This window comes from Zingiber officinale, chromosome 7A, assembly GCF_018446385.1.
Source record: "Zingiber officinale cultivar Zhangliang chromosome 7A, Zo_v1.1, whole genome shotgun sequence".
Lineage (NCBI taxonomy): Eukaryota > Viridiplantae > Streptophyta > Magnoliopsida > Zingiberales > Zingiberaceae > Zingiber > Zingiber officinale.
The window spans coordinates 16,786,988-16,798,672 of NC_055998.1; the positions used below are offsets into that span (position 1 = coordinate 16,786,988).

An 11,685-nucleotide genomic window follows, 5' to 3' on the forward strand; every position below is an offset into this window, starting at 1 on the left:
ATCCAAAGACATCACATATAACAATGATGTGAGTATCATGAATCCAAGAGCATGTATCACACATGTAAAGCAACTAATCCAGTAGAGTAGAGCACTATAGATATGCATCTCTATGAACACAGATAAGCATAGCAAGAAAGAAAAGCATGCTAGACCAAGGTATAGATGTTAATCGTAGCAACATGTATCAAGTATCAAGTAACTAAACCAGGGAATATGCTAACTACCAATCGCTAATAATCGCCTACAGGTATAGAATAAACTATAACCAGAGAAGAGAAAGATCTACCAATTACTAGTAAACATATATAAACTGCACATATCACAAGACAATATCAACAAGATAAGTCAAAGGGTACCCGCCTCAAATAGCAGGTACAATCCAAATCCGAAGTCGAGACGCCCGTCTCGAATCAGAGTCCTGTGTCAAACAACATATATATTTCATTTAACTAAATTTAAATGAAATAGCTAAATAAAATTCTAAAAAACTAAATTAGGGTAAAACCCTAATCACATCATCATTATCCTTCCTAAACTAATCTAACAATTGATTAGGGTTTCTCCATTAGATTAGATACAGTCCAATATCCAACTAAACAATCACACTTAACTTAACTAAATCCAATGGTCGATTAGGATTAGTTACCTAATCCCTAATCACCCATTAGATTAGGAGATCCTATCAACCCATAAACCTAATTCGTATAGTAATACAATTTAACCCTAAACCAATACCTTACGTATCAATTAATACAACCATAATCCACATCTAAGTAGCTCACAGGGAATAGAACTCACCTCACTGATCTGAAGCCTCTGCCGACAGCACAATGAGAGGAATTTCCTTGCTGGATCAAAGAAACCACAGCAACTCTGCTGAAATCCTCCCCCACTTCAACCGAAACCTCAATCACCGCAAAGAAGGAAACATCCCAGAACCGATCTGTGGGTTACAGCACGTAATTGGATCCGATCTCTCCTTCCTAGCTCAAAACCGAAAGAAGATATCACAATTCCAACAAGGATCAAAACCGAAACAAGCCCTAACCTCCAAGATCGCAACCAGAGAGGGAAAAGAAGGAACCAGTTGCTTACCTTCGAAACCCTAGGGCATTCAAGCCGGCGATCGGATCGGGGGAGAGAGGGTCGGCAGAAACGAGAAGAAAGATCGGGGAAGGGTTGAGCAGAGGAAATCAAGATGATCCTTGTCTCCTTGATTGATCTCCGGCAAGCTCCGCAGATAGATCTACACCGGCGATCGTCGGCGTCGACTCGTCCACGCTCGGCGTCGGTTCGTCCCCGTGAGAGTCTTCAGAAAGATTAGAGCGAGGAGGAGGAGGCTTCGGCTGGATCTGGGCTTACTAGGCGTCGATGCCGGCCGAAGGAGATCACCAGAGCTCTCGGCTTGCTTCGGCGTCGCCCGTCCGCGAGAGAACAGAGAGAGGAAGAGGAAGAGGGGAGATCGGGGAAGGCAAGTAGGGATCGGCGGTTTTGGGGGAAAAGAAATAAGGAAAAAGGAATTATATAAATAACCATTTCCTCATTTAAACGGGTATCTCAACTCGGCTTTATCCGTACCCGAAACTAATCCCCGCAAAACCCGTCGTACGAGCTCCGGAAAATTCCCAGAAAATTTCTAAAAATTTCGGAAAAATTTTATAAGGCTATTTCTGCAATAACCCTATTTATTTAAATTTTCCGAGATCTCACATCCTCCCCTACTAATAAAAATTTGGTCCCCAAATTTCGCTATAACTAACAGCAAACACTAAAATATAACCAAACCGTATAAATGCTGAAAAGAAACTCTAACCCACATACCTCAAGTAGAAAGATGGGGGTATCGAGCTCGGATCGTATCCTCCAGCTCCCACGTAGCCTCCTCGTCAGAATGATGCTGCCATCTGACTTTAACCAGTCGGACAGTCTTGTTCCGCAGCTGACGCTCTCTACGGTCCAGAATCCGTACCGGAACCTCCTCGTAAGTAACATCAGGCTGAATAGGAACAGATATATCTGACAGAACATGTGCCGGATCGGATACGTATCTCCTCAGCATAGATACATGGAATACATCATGAATGCCAGCTAGAGATGGTGGTAGCGCCAGACGGTAAGCTACTGCTCCAATCCTCTCCAAGATCTGGAATGGTCCAATATATCGGGGAGATAGCTTACCTCGGAGACCAAATCTCTTCACCCCTTTCGTGGGTGAAACCCTAAGAAATACGTGATCACCAATGGAGAACTCCAGGGGTCTCCGTCTCTGATCAGCATAACTCTTCTGACGGTCCTGGGCCTCTGACATCCTCCGTCTGATAGTGCGAACCAGCTCTGCATCCTGCTGAGCTCTCTGAGGTCCTACCAACTGAGCCTCCCCAACCTCTTCCCAGAGGATGGGTGTCCGACAAGGCCTACCATACAACGCCTCAAACGGTGCCATCTGGATAGCCGAATGATAGCTGTTGTTGTAGGCGAACTCCACTAATGGCAGGTGGTCCTCCCAACTGCCTCCGAAGTCCATGACACAAGACCTCAGCAAGTCCTCCAATGTCTGAATAGTCCGCTCTGTCTGCCCATCTGTCTGTGGATGGAATGCCGTACTGAAACGAAGCTGTGTGCCCAAGGCCTGCTGCAGACTCTGCCAGAATCGGGACGTGAACCGTGGGTCTCTATCAGATATAATGCTCAACGAAACTCCATGCAATCTGATAATCTCTCGACAGTATAACTCAGCTAATCGATCCAGAGAATCCGTCTTCCGGATCGCTGAAAAGTGTGCGGATTTGGTTAATCGGTCAACGATTACCCAAATCGCATCATGGCCTCGTCGAGTCCTAGGCAATCCTACCACGAAGTCCATAGTAATATGCTCCCACTTCCACTCTGGAATAGGGATCCTCTGCAGTAAACCAGCAGGTCTCTAGTGCTCAGCCTTCACCTGCTGACAGATAAGACATCTAGCAACAAACTCCGCGATGTCCTTTTTCATACCGTTCCACCAATAGGAACGCCTCAAATCCCGATACTTACGGGTCCCGCCTGGGTGGATAGCAAATCTAGAGCGATGAGCCTCCTGAAGTAACTCCTCCATGACCGGGTGAGTCCGAGTATACATAATCTACCTCGGAAATAAACAATACCGCTATCTCGTAAACTCTCACGTCCTAAGCTATCCGTCGCTAATGAATCAGAATGCCGATCTCCGCTGGGCCTCAATCCTCATCCCGATCGACGATCGAGCAATCATAGTAACAAGAATACCCTGCTCTGTCCCTGCTCCTCAAGGCCCAACTCAAGAATCCCAGAATCAAGTCCGTGACGGTAACTCGGTGACAAGCTAAAGTCCCTCCGGACTTCCTTCTGAGTCAGGAACCACATTAGCTTTACCGGTGGTAGCTAATAGTACAATCATAATCCTTCAGGAACTCCATCCATCTCCTCTGTCGGAGATTGAGTTCCTTCTGTGTGAAAATATATTTGAGACTCTTATGATCAGTAAGAATCTCAAAAGTAATACCATAAAGATGATGTCGCCAAATCTTCAAAGCAAAGATAATAGCGGCTAGCTCTAAATCATGTACTGGGTAGTTCTTCTCATGCTCCTTCAACTGACGAGAAGTATAAGAGACTACCCTACCGTGCTGCATCAATACAGCGCCCAAGCCCTGAAGAGATGCGTCTGTATAAAGTATGAATCCGTCATCACCAGAAGGTAAAACCAAGATTGGTGCTGATACTAATCTCCGCTTTAGCTCCTGGAAGCTGGTCTCACAAGCCTCTGACCACGTGAACTTCACGCCTTTCCTAGTCAGACGTGTCAACGGCATAGCAATGCTGGAGAAACCCTCAACGAATCGTCGGTAATATCCAGCCAAGCCCAAGAAACTACGAATCTCCTGAACTGACTTCGGCTGCTCTTAGCTGGTGATAGCCTCGATCTTCTGAGGATCTACAGAAATACCTCGGCTAGACACCACATGTCCCAGAAAACCAACTGAGGATAGCCAAAATGCACATTTGCTGAACTTCGCATACAGATGATGTCGTCGCAGAGTCTCCAAGACTATACGAAGATGCTGTGCATGTTCCTCCTCAGAACGCGAATAGATCAATATGTCATCGATAAACACAATAACGAACTGATCTAGATACTCCAGAAAGATACGGTTCATCAAATCCATAAATACTGCTGGAGCATTGGTAAGCCCAAATGGCATTACCAAAAACTCGTAATGTCCGTATCTGGTGCGAAATGTTGTCTTCTGAATATCAGAATCTCTAACTCTCAGCTGATGATATCCAGACCGCAGATCAATCTTAGAATACACTGATGTATCTCTAAGCTGATCAAATAAATCCTCAATCCGCGGCAAGGGGTACTTATTTCTAATAGTCACTGCATTCAGCTGCCTATAATCGATGCACAACCTCAGAGTACCATCCTTCTTCTTGACGAAGAGTACTGGAGAACACTAAGGCGGAATACCGTGGGGATCTCCACAAGGACACCTGAATGCTCCTGCCCGTGCATGCCATATGCAGCTGCTACAGGGGGAGCTGTCCTCTGCTGACGATGCGAAGATTGGGCCTTCGGCCCGCCTCGCTGAGTCCCGGACTAACCAAACCGTCCTCCCGGAACAGAAATCCCGGAAGCTACATGTTGAGCCTTCAACGAACAGTCTCGTCTTACGTGCCCGGGCAGTTTGCAGTAATAGCAAACTGACTGTCCCAAAGTACACGCAGAGGTGATGTGATCTCGGGATCCGCATCTGGTGCAGGAAGGGTCACCAGTGGACTGTTTCCTGTTCTGCTGGGCAGAGCGGGAAGGTCCAGATGAAGATCGTCCTGACTTCTGGGGTCGGCCAGATGAACCAGAAGTACTCTGACCCGTCTGAGGGCGACTGCTCTGCTACTACCCAGTAGTCTGTGGCTGCTGGATCTGTCCGGAAGTCCGATCAGTCTGCTTTCTATTCTTGTCTGCATTCACTCTAATGAGCAAACTCGATCATAAGAGCTCTATCCAGTGCCTCTGTGTATGATGAACTACCAAAACTGGCAATCTTCACCTGAAGATGCCCGTCCAGTCCCTGGACAAACTGGAGCATACGAGATCTATCCTCGGTAACCAACTCAGGACAGAATCTAGCCAACCAATTAAATTCGGCATTATACTCCATCACTGAACGGTTATTCTGCCGAAGACTCAGGAAATTCCGCCGACGTGTCATCTGATACGCCCAGGGAAAACACTGACTCTCGAATGCCTCTATAAATCTCGTCCAGGTAATATGCTGATCGCCTATGATGGAGCGCTGGGTGTCCCACCAGATCTCTGCCCCATCTCGCAGGTGGTAAGCAGCCAGCTCAGCCTTCTCCCACTCGGAGCAGGCCATGTAAAAGAACGTCCGCTCCATAGTCTCAATCCAGGACAGAGCTATGCTCGGATCAGTCTCCCCGCGGAATAATGTGAATTGGCTCTTCGCCGACTCTGCTAAGGCTGGGATCCGTGCACGTGCTGTAACTATGTCAGTGGGCATCGCTGCAGCACTGGGCAGAACCAATCGGCTCATCCCAGATAAGCATCGATGAAGGGGGAGAGTCTTCGGAAGAAAGCAACTCAACAGGGGGAGCATCAAAAGTCGACAAAGTAAGTCAGGTACTGTCACGCCCCAGGTAGTCCCTGTCCGAAGAAATTTCGGCAGCATCTCCCCTGTACGGCGGACAATATGAAACTCAGTATACATATATCTCTATACCTCGGCCACACACGGCCGGAATAATACAATACAATTAAGAAACAAACCACGCAGTTTATATCAACATTCCACACAGATATAATATATGATCAATCCACGCAGTCTAATAAGGAAAGACGATATAGAACCCCGAAGATATATGTAAACAGCCTACTCCACTACAACGAAGAAAACAAATCCACGAAGTAATGAAAATACAACCGCAGCGGAAAACAAAAGTAGCAAACCCGAATGTTCAATGTAAAGTCCACAATACAAACCCACAATACAAGTATATAAGGTGCAAAAGCAAAATATAATCCGACAAAGAAAATCCTCGCGATAATGGGGCTAGCGACTGGAATCTCCCCGACGGCCTCAACCTGAAATGGTAATAAAAACGGGGTGAGTTCAATGAACTCAGCAGGTAATCCAATAGACATGTACAGCAATATATAACTACCAGTAATATCCTAAGGTACAGCCTCCTAAACCATAAAGCCTATAGTACAGTCTCCTATCAGTATAACACATATGCATAACTGAATAAAAGGCAGTAACCAACAATAGGCATGTAGTACAGTCTATAGCAAGAATAATAAGAAGAGGCATAACTGAAATAAACTGTACTCACCTGCGAGGCTTGGGCAACTGACTGTCAACATACAGAGATAAAAATAGTCAGAGCAAAAGCATGTATCCTGTATGCATGTCAATCATATGCAATCACCAAAATGCATCAATCATAACGAATGCAATCCGTGCATATGATGCAATATGACATGGTCACCCCTGTCAACCAGTCAGCCATCTCATACACAATGGTGAGACCGAGTGGGTAGGGCTGTGACACTGTGCACTCTGCCATCACTTCCCCTGAAGAGTGACCGAGTGGACGGGATGCTGTCAGAGTACACCTATCCTCCTACCTCAAACATAGTGAGGGAGCGCAATGCTCTCAACTCCCGGTACGCGATGACGGGGAGGGATCCCTGTCTGCTACCACGCTGCAGTCACACTACCCATGAGCGGACCAGCGGAGCACTACAGAGCTACTGCCATACACACCCTACTGTGCTGTGCCACTACCCATGCAGTGAAACACGTTGTGTGCAGGCCTATGTAGCCAGCCGACGAGCTCAACAATAATGGAGTCGTCAATCGCCCAGCATGCAATCATGCAGGATGGTGCATGATGCTACAGTATGTCATACCTGAACATAGCCTCCTCCATATATGTGTGTGCCCAAAAGGTAAACGCATATATATAACCATGATATAAACAGCATAAATCCAAAGACATCACATATAACAATGATGTAAGTATCATGAATCCAAGAGCATGTATCACACATGTAAAGCAACTAATCCAGTAGAGTAGAGCACTATAGATATGCATCTCTATGAACACAGATAAGCATAGCAAGAAAGAAAAGCATGCTAGACCAAGGTATAGATGTTAATCGTAGCAACATGTATCAAGTATCAAGTAACTAAACCAGGGAATATGCTAACTACCAATCGCTAATAATCGCCTACAGGTATAGAATAAACTATAACCAGAGAAGAGAAAGATCTACCAATTACTAGTAAACATATATAAACTGCACATATCACAAGACAATATCAACAAGATAAGTCAAAGGGTACCCGCCTCAAAATGGTACAATCCAAATCCGAAGTCGAGACGCCCGTCTCGAATCAGAGTCCTGTGTCAAACAACATATATATTTCATTTAGCTAAATTTAAATGAAATAGCTAAATAAAATTCTAAAAACTAAATTAGGGTAAAACCCTAATCACATCATCATTATCCTTCCTAAACTAATCTAACAATTGATTAGGGTTTATCCATTAGATTAGATACAGTCCAATATCCAACTAAACAATCACACTTAACTTAACTAAATCCAATGGTCGATTAGGATTAGTTACCTAATCCCTAATCACCCATTAGATTAGGAGATCCTATCAACCCATAAACCTAATTCGTATAGTAATACAATTTAACCCTAAACCAATACCTTACGTATCAATTAATACAACCATAATCCACATCTAAGTAGCTCACAGGGAATAGAACTCACCTCACTGATCTGAAGCCTCTGCCAACAGCACAATGAGAGGAATTTCCTTGCTGGATCAAAGAAACCACAGCAACTCTGCTGAAATCCTCCCCCACTTCAACCGAAACCTCAATCACCGCAAAGAAGGAAACATCCCAGAACCGATCTGTGGGTTACAGCACATAATTGGATCCGATCTCTCCTTCCTAGCTCAAAACCGAAAGAAGATATCACAATTCCAACAAGGATCAAAACCGAAACAAGCCCTAACCTCCAAGATCGCAACCAGAGAGGGAAAAGAAGGAACCAGTTGCTTACCTTCGAAACCCTAGGGCATTCAAGCCGGCGATCGGATCGGGGGAGAGAGGGTCGGCAGAAACGAGAAGAAAGATCGGGGAAGGGTTGAGCAGAGGAAATCAAGATGATCCTTGTCTCCTTGATTGATCTCCGGCAAGCTCCGCAGATAGATCTACACCGGCGATCGTTGGCGTCGACTCGTCCACGCTCGACGTCGGTTCGTCCCCGTGAGAGTCTTCAGAAAGATTAGAGCGAGGAGGAGGAGGCTTCGGCTGGATCTGGGCTTACTAGGCGTCGATGCCGGCCGAAGGAGATCACCGGAGCTCTCGGCTTGCTTCGGCGTCGCCCGTCCGCGAGAGAACAGAGAGAGGAAGAGGAAGAGGGGAGATCGGGGAAGGCAAGTAGGGATCGGCGGTTTTGGGGGAAAAGAAATAAGGAAAAAGGAATTATATAAATAACCATTTCCTCATTTAAACGGGTATCTCAACTCGGCTTTATCCGTACCCGAAACTAATCCCCGCAAAACCCGTCGTACGAGCTCCGAAAAATTCCCAGAAAATTTCTAAAAATTCCGGAAAAATTTTGTAAGGCTATTTCTGCAATAACCCTATTAATTTAAATTTTCCGAGATCTCACAGGTACGGTCTCCACCTCCTGACCAATTGCTTAATTTGGTTAAAATACGGTCGAAAGATTTTTTTCAAGTTAAGAATTATATTATCGAAATATTTTTGCGAATTAGAAATTAAAAATAAAATAAAATAAGAGTGAGTTTAAAGAAACTCTAGCAACAGATTGTCGATTAAAGAATCTCAACAAACTAACAAGAGAAAATAACATGTTAAAGGAACAAATACAATTTTCTGCATGTTCAAAATTCCCTGCTTTAAATTTGAGAAATTATGACAAACTAAAATGGAAATTTAAACATCACTAACCCAAATTGCGATTAGACTTAGTGCTTTCAGCAAGAAAATTAAACAGCTAATTTCCTTATGAGACTTTGTCTAAGAAAGTGGTTGTTGGTCCAATAACCAAGAAGGTCTAGTACCTCACCATTGTCTCGAAGCCAAAATATTGAAATAAAATGTTCAATTAACTTACTGATAAAACATTGAAAGTAAATAATGCTTTAAAATATTTTTTAAACATTTTTTAAAAAAAAATTCTCAAAATTGTCTAAAAATTACCTAAGTTAGAATTTTCTTTTACTTAGAAAATTTTCTTGCTTAAAATTTTTTACTTATTCTCAAAAATAATTTTGCTTGCAAAACTTAGGAAAAATTTCTGGAAAAAAAGATTTGTTAAACATTTTTACTTAGAAATTTCTTTGAAAATTATTGCAAATTTTTAATAATATCAAAATAATTTTTCAAAGTTTTTCAAAATTATTACCCTTAGATTTTTTTTATAACCCCATTTTTTATGTGATCAAAGGGGGAGAAGGAAAAGTATAAGTCTAGGGGGAAGTAGACTATACAATTTTTCTTTCTTTTTTGCACTTTATTACAATATTAGTTATTTTACTCTTATGTCTATTTATCCTATCTTAACTTGGATTGCTCACATCAAAAAGGGAGAGATTATTGGAACTCCAAAGGTTATTTTGATGTGATCAACAAGTTAAGTTATGTCATATGGTGTTTTAACCTTGTGTTTAAGTGTGCAGGAGTTTAGGAGCACATGGAGTCGAGCAGAAGACACAACTAACGAGAAAGACGGCACGGGAGAGTGCATTTGAGGGACGAGGCGCTGCGGAAGAGTACACCGGCGGACGAGAAGGAAGCATGCGGTGTTTCCGAGGAATGAGAAGCCAGAGCGGAAGATTGCTCGGGGAGCAAGAGACGCAGCTAGCGAGAAGGTCGGCACGGGAGAGTGCGCCCGAGGGACGAAGAGCTGCGGATGAGTACGCTGGCGGACGAGAAGGAAGCACGCGACAATTCCGAGGGACAAGAAGCCGGAGCGGAAGCCTGCTCGAGAAGGTCGAAAGTTGGGTTCGGGTGATCCCTATTCCAGATGGTTGAGATCACCCAAGCAAGCAGAGCTAGAGCGGAAGACCCGGACCAAGGGGAGCTGAACCGGAGCAGAGGGTCTGGACGGAAAAAAGTCAACTCTGTTGACTTTCTTGGTCCGAGTGCCCAGACTTGGTTGCTATCTAGATCGTGATCAAACGTGATCTATGCGTGAAGGGATAAGGTTTTATCCCCTCCCAGGCACTTGGAACCCTTCCAGCACCCTAACTAAGGGTATAAATATAGCCTTGGTCCAAGAAGCACAAAAAGACAAGCAATTCTGATTACAACACTTGTATACTTTCATTGTTAGTTTAGCTTCTTATTTTCTCTGTGCTTGAATGTTGTAAGAGGTTTCTCCACCTGAAAGGAGATATCTATTGTGCTTCATTCTCCTTGGATTAACAACCTCCCCGGTTGTAACCAAGTAAACTCCCTTGCCTCTACTCTTTTAGTTTATTGCTTTTAAATTAATGCAAGTATTCTTTTGAAAGTCCGAGAAGGGTTTGCTTTTTAATTTTACAGGGCTATTCAACCCCCCTTCTAGCCGGCCCAACGCGGACCAATAGAAGGCACCTTCAAGCACTTTGAAGGCACCTCCAAACGAGGTAGAGTCGTTAAGCGACCGTTGCTGTGTGGATAAAAGTTTATCTAATTGAAGGCGCCTTGGACCTCCTTGTAGGCACCTTCGAGCAACGGATAGGTTTTTCCAGGGGCTATAAAAAAGACCCTTGGAACTAGGAATTCAACAACAACTGAACTACAAATCCTGTATTCATTTTCCTAATCTTTTGTAAGCTTAAAAGTGTGTAAGAGGATACTCTACCTTCAGTAAAGGAGTACTTTCTAGTGGAGCTTTCTTCAACGCCTTGGATTAATAACCATCCAGATTGTAACCAAGTAAATATACTGTCCTCTTACTTTCCTTTCTTCAATTGTTCAATTTTATTATTGTTTAATTTAGTTGTGCTAATCTAATCAAGTCAAAAATCGAGAAAGGGTTTGAATTTTATTTTGTAGGCAATTCACCCCTCTCTTGCCGCCCGCACCTGGACTAACACCTGCCATGTTAAAGAATTCTATACGTATAAGCTTTTAGTGTGTATTGCTTACAAACTTCATCCCAATGCAAGTGGACTTTTTTAAGAATATGGACAAATCTTACTATAAAATGTGGCATCCAGGGCTACAATCATTAATGTCAAGAGAGTTTGACGTATCTACAATTTTGAGTCCAACACAATTAAAATCGTAAGTATATGTTTATCCATATTTTTTATATATCTCCATATTCCTATTTGCAATTAGATTATTAACAGTCCAACAAGACTATATCTTTCATCTTAGATTATGCATTTTTATTATGTGGTACGCCGAGAGTTTAATGTACTGAAGACCAACAAATTTTGGACAAACTGGGATGAGAGAATTTAGTTTTCATGTTAGTCATAAAATTTTTACTAGCAAACACTGGATTACTGAAAAGCTAGTGTAAAATTATTATAAAACTGATGTTAATTTAATTTACCACATAATTTTTGCCAAGGTGGTGTAAATATTTTATAAAA

The 11,685-nt window shown here is 43.3% G+C and overlaps 1 long non-coding RNA gene across 1 annotated transcript; it reads right to left on the bottom strand.

Moving 5' to 3' along the window:
* Positions 1 to 343: 343 nt before the first annotated feature.
* LOC121999946 lies at positions 344 to 1,508 on the bottom strand. The gene is made up of 3 exons (XR_006116852.1): positions 1,099 to 1,508; positions 802 to 986; positions 344 to 421 (listed from the first exon to the last, which is right to left on the bottom strand). It is a non-coding gene; the product is annotated as an uncharacterized LOC121999946 (long non-coding RNA).
* Positions 1,509 to 11,685: the final 10,177 nt, after the last annotated feature.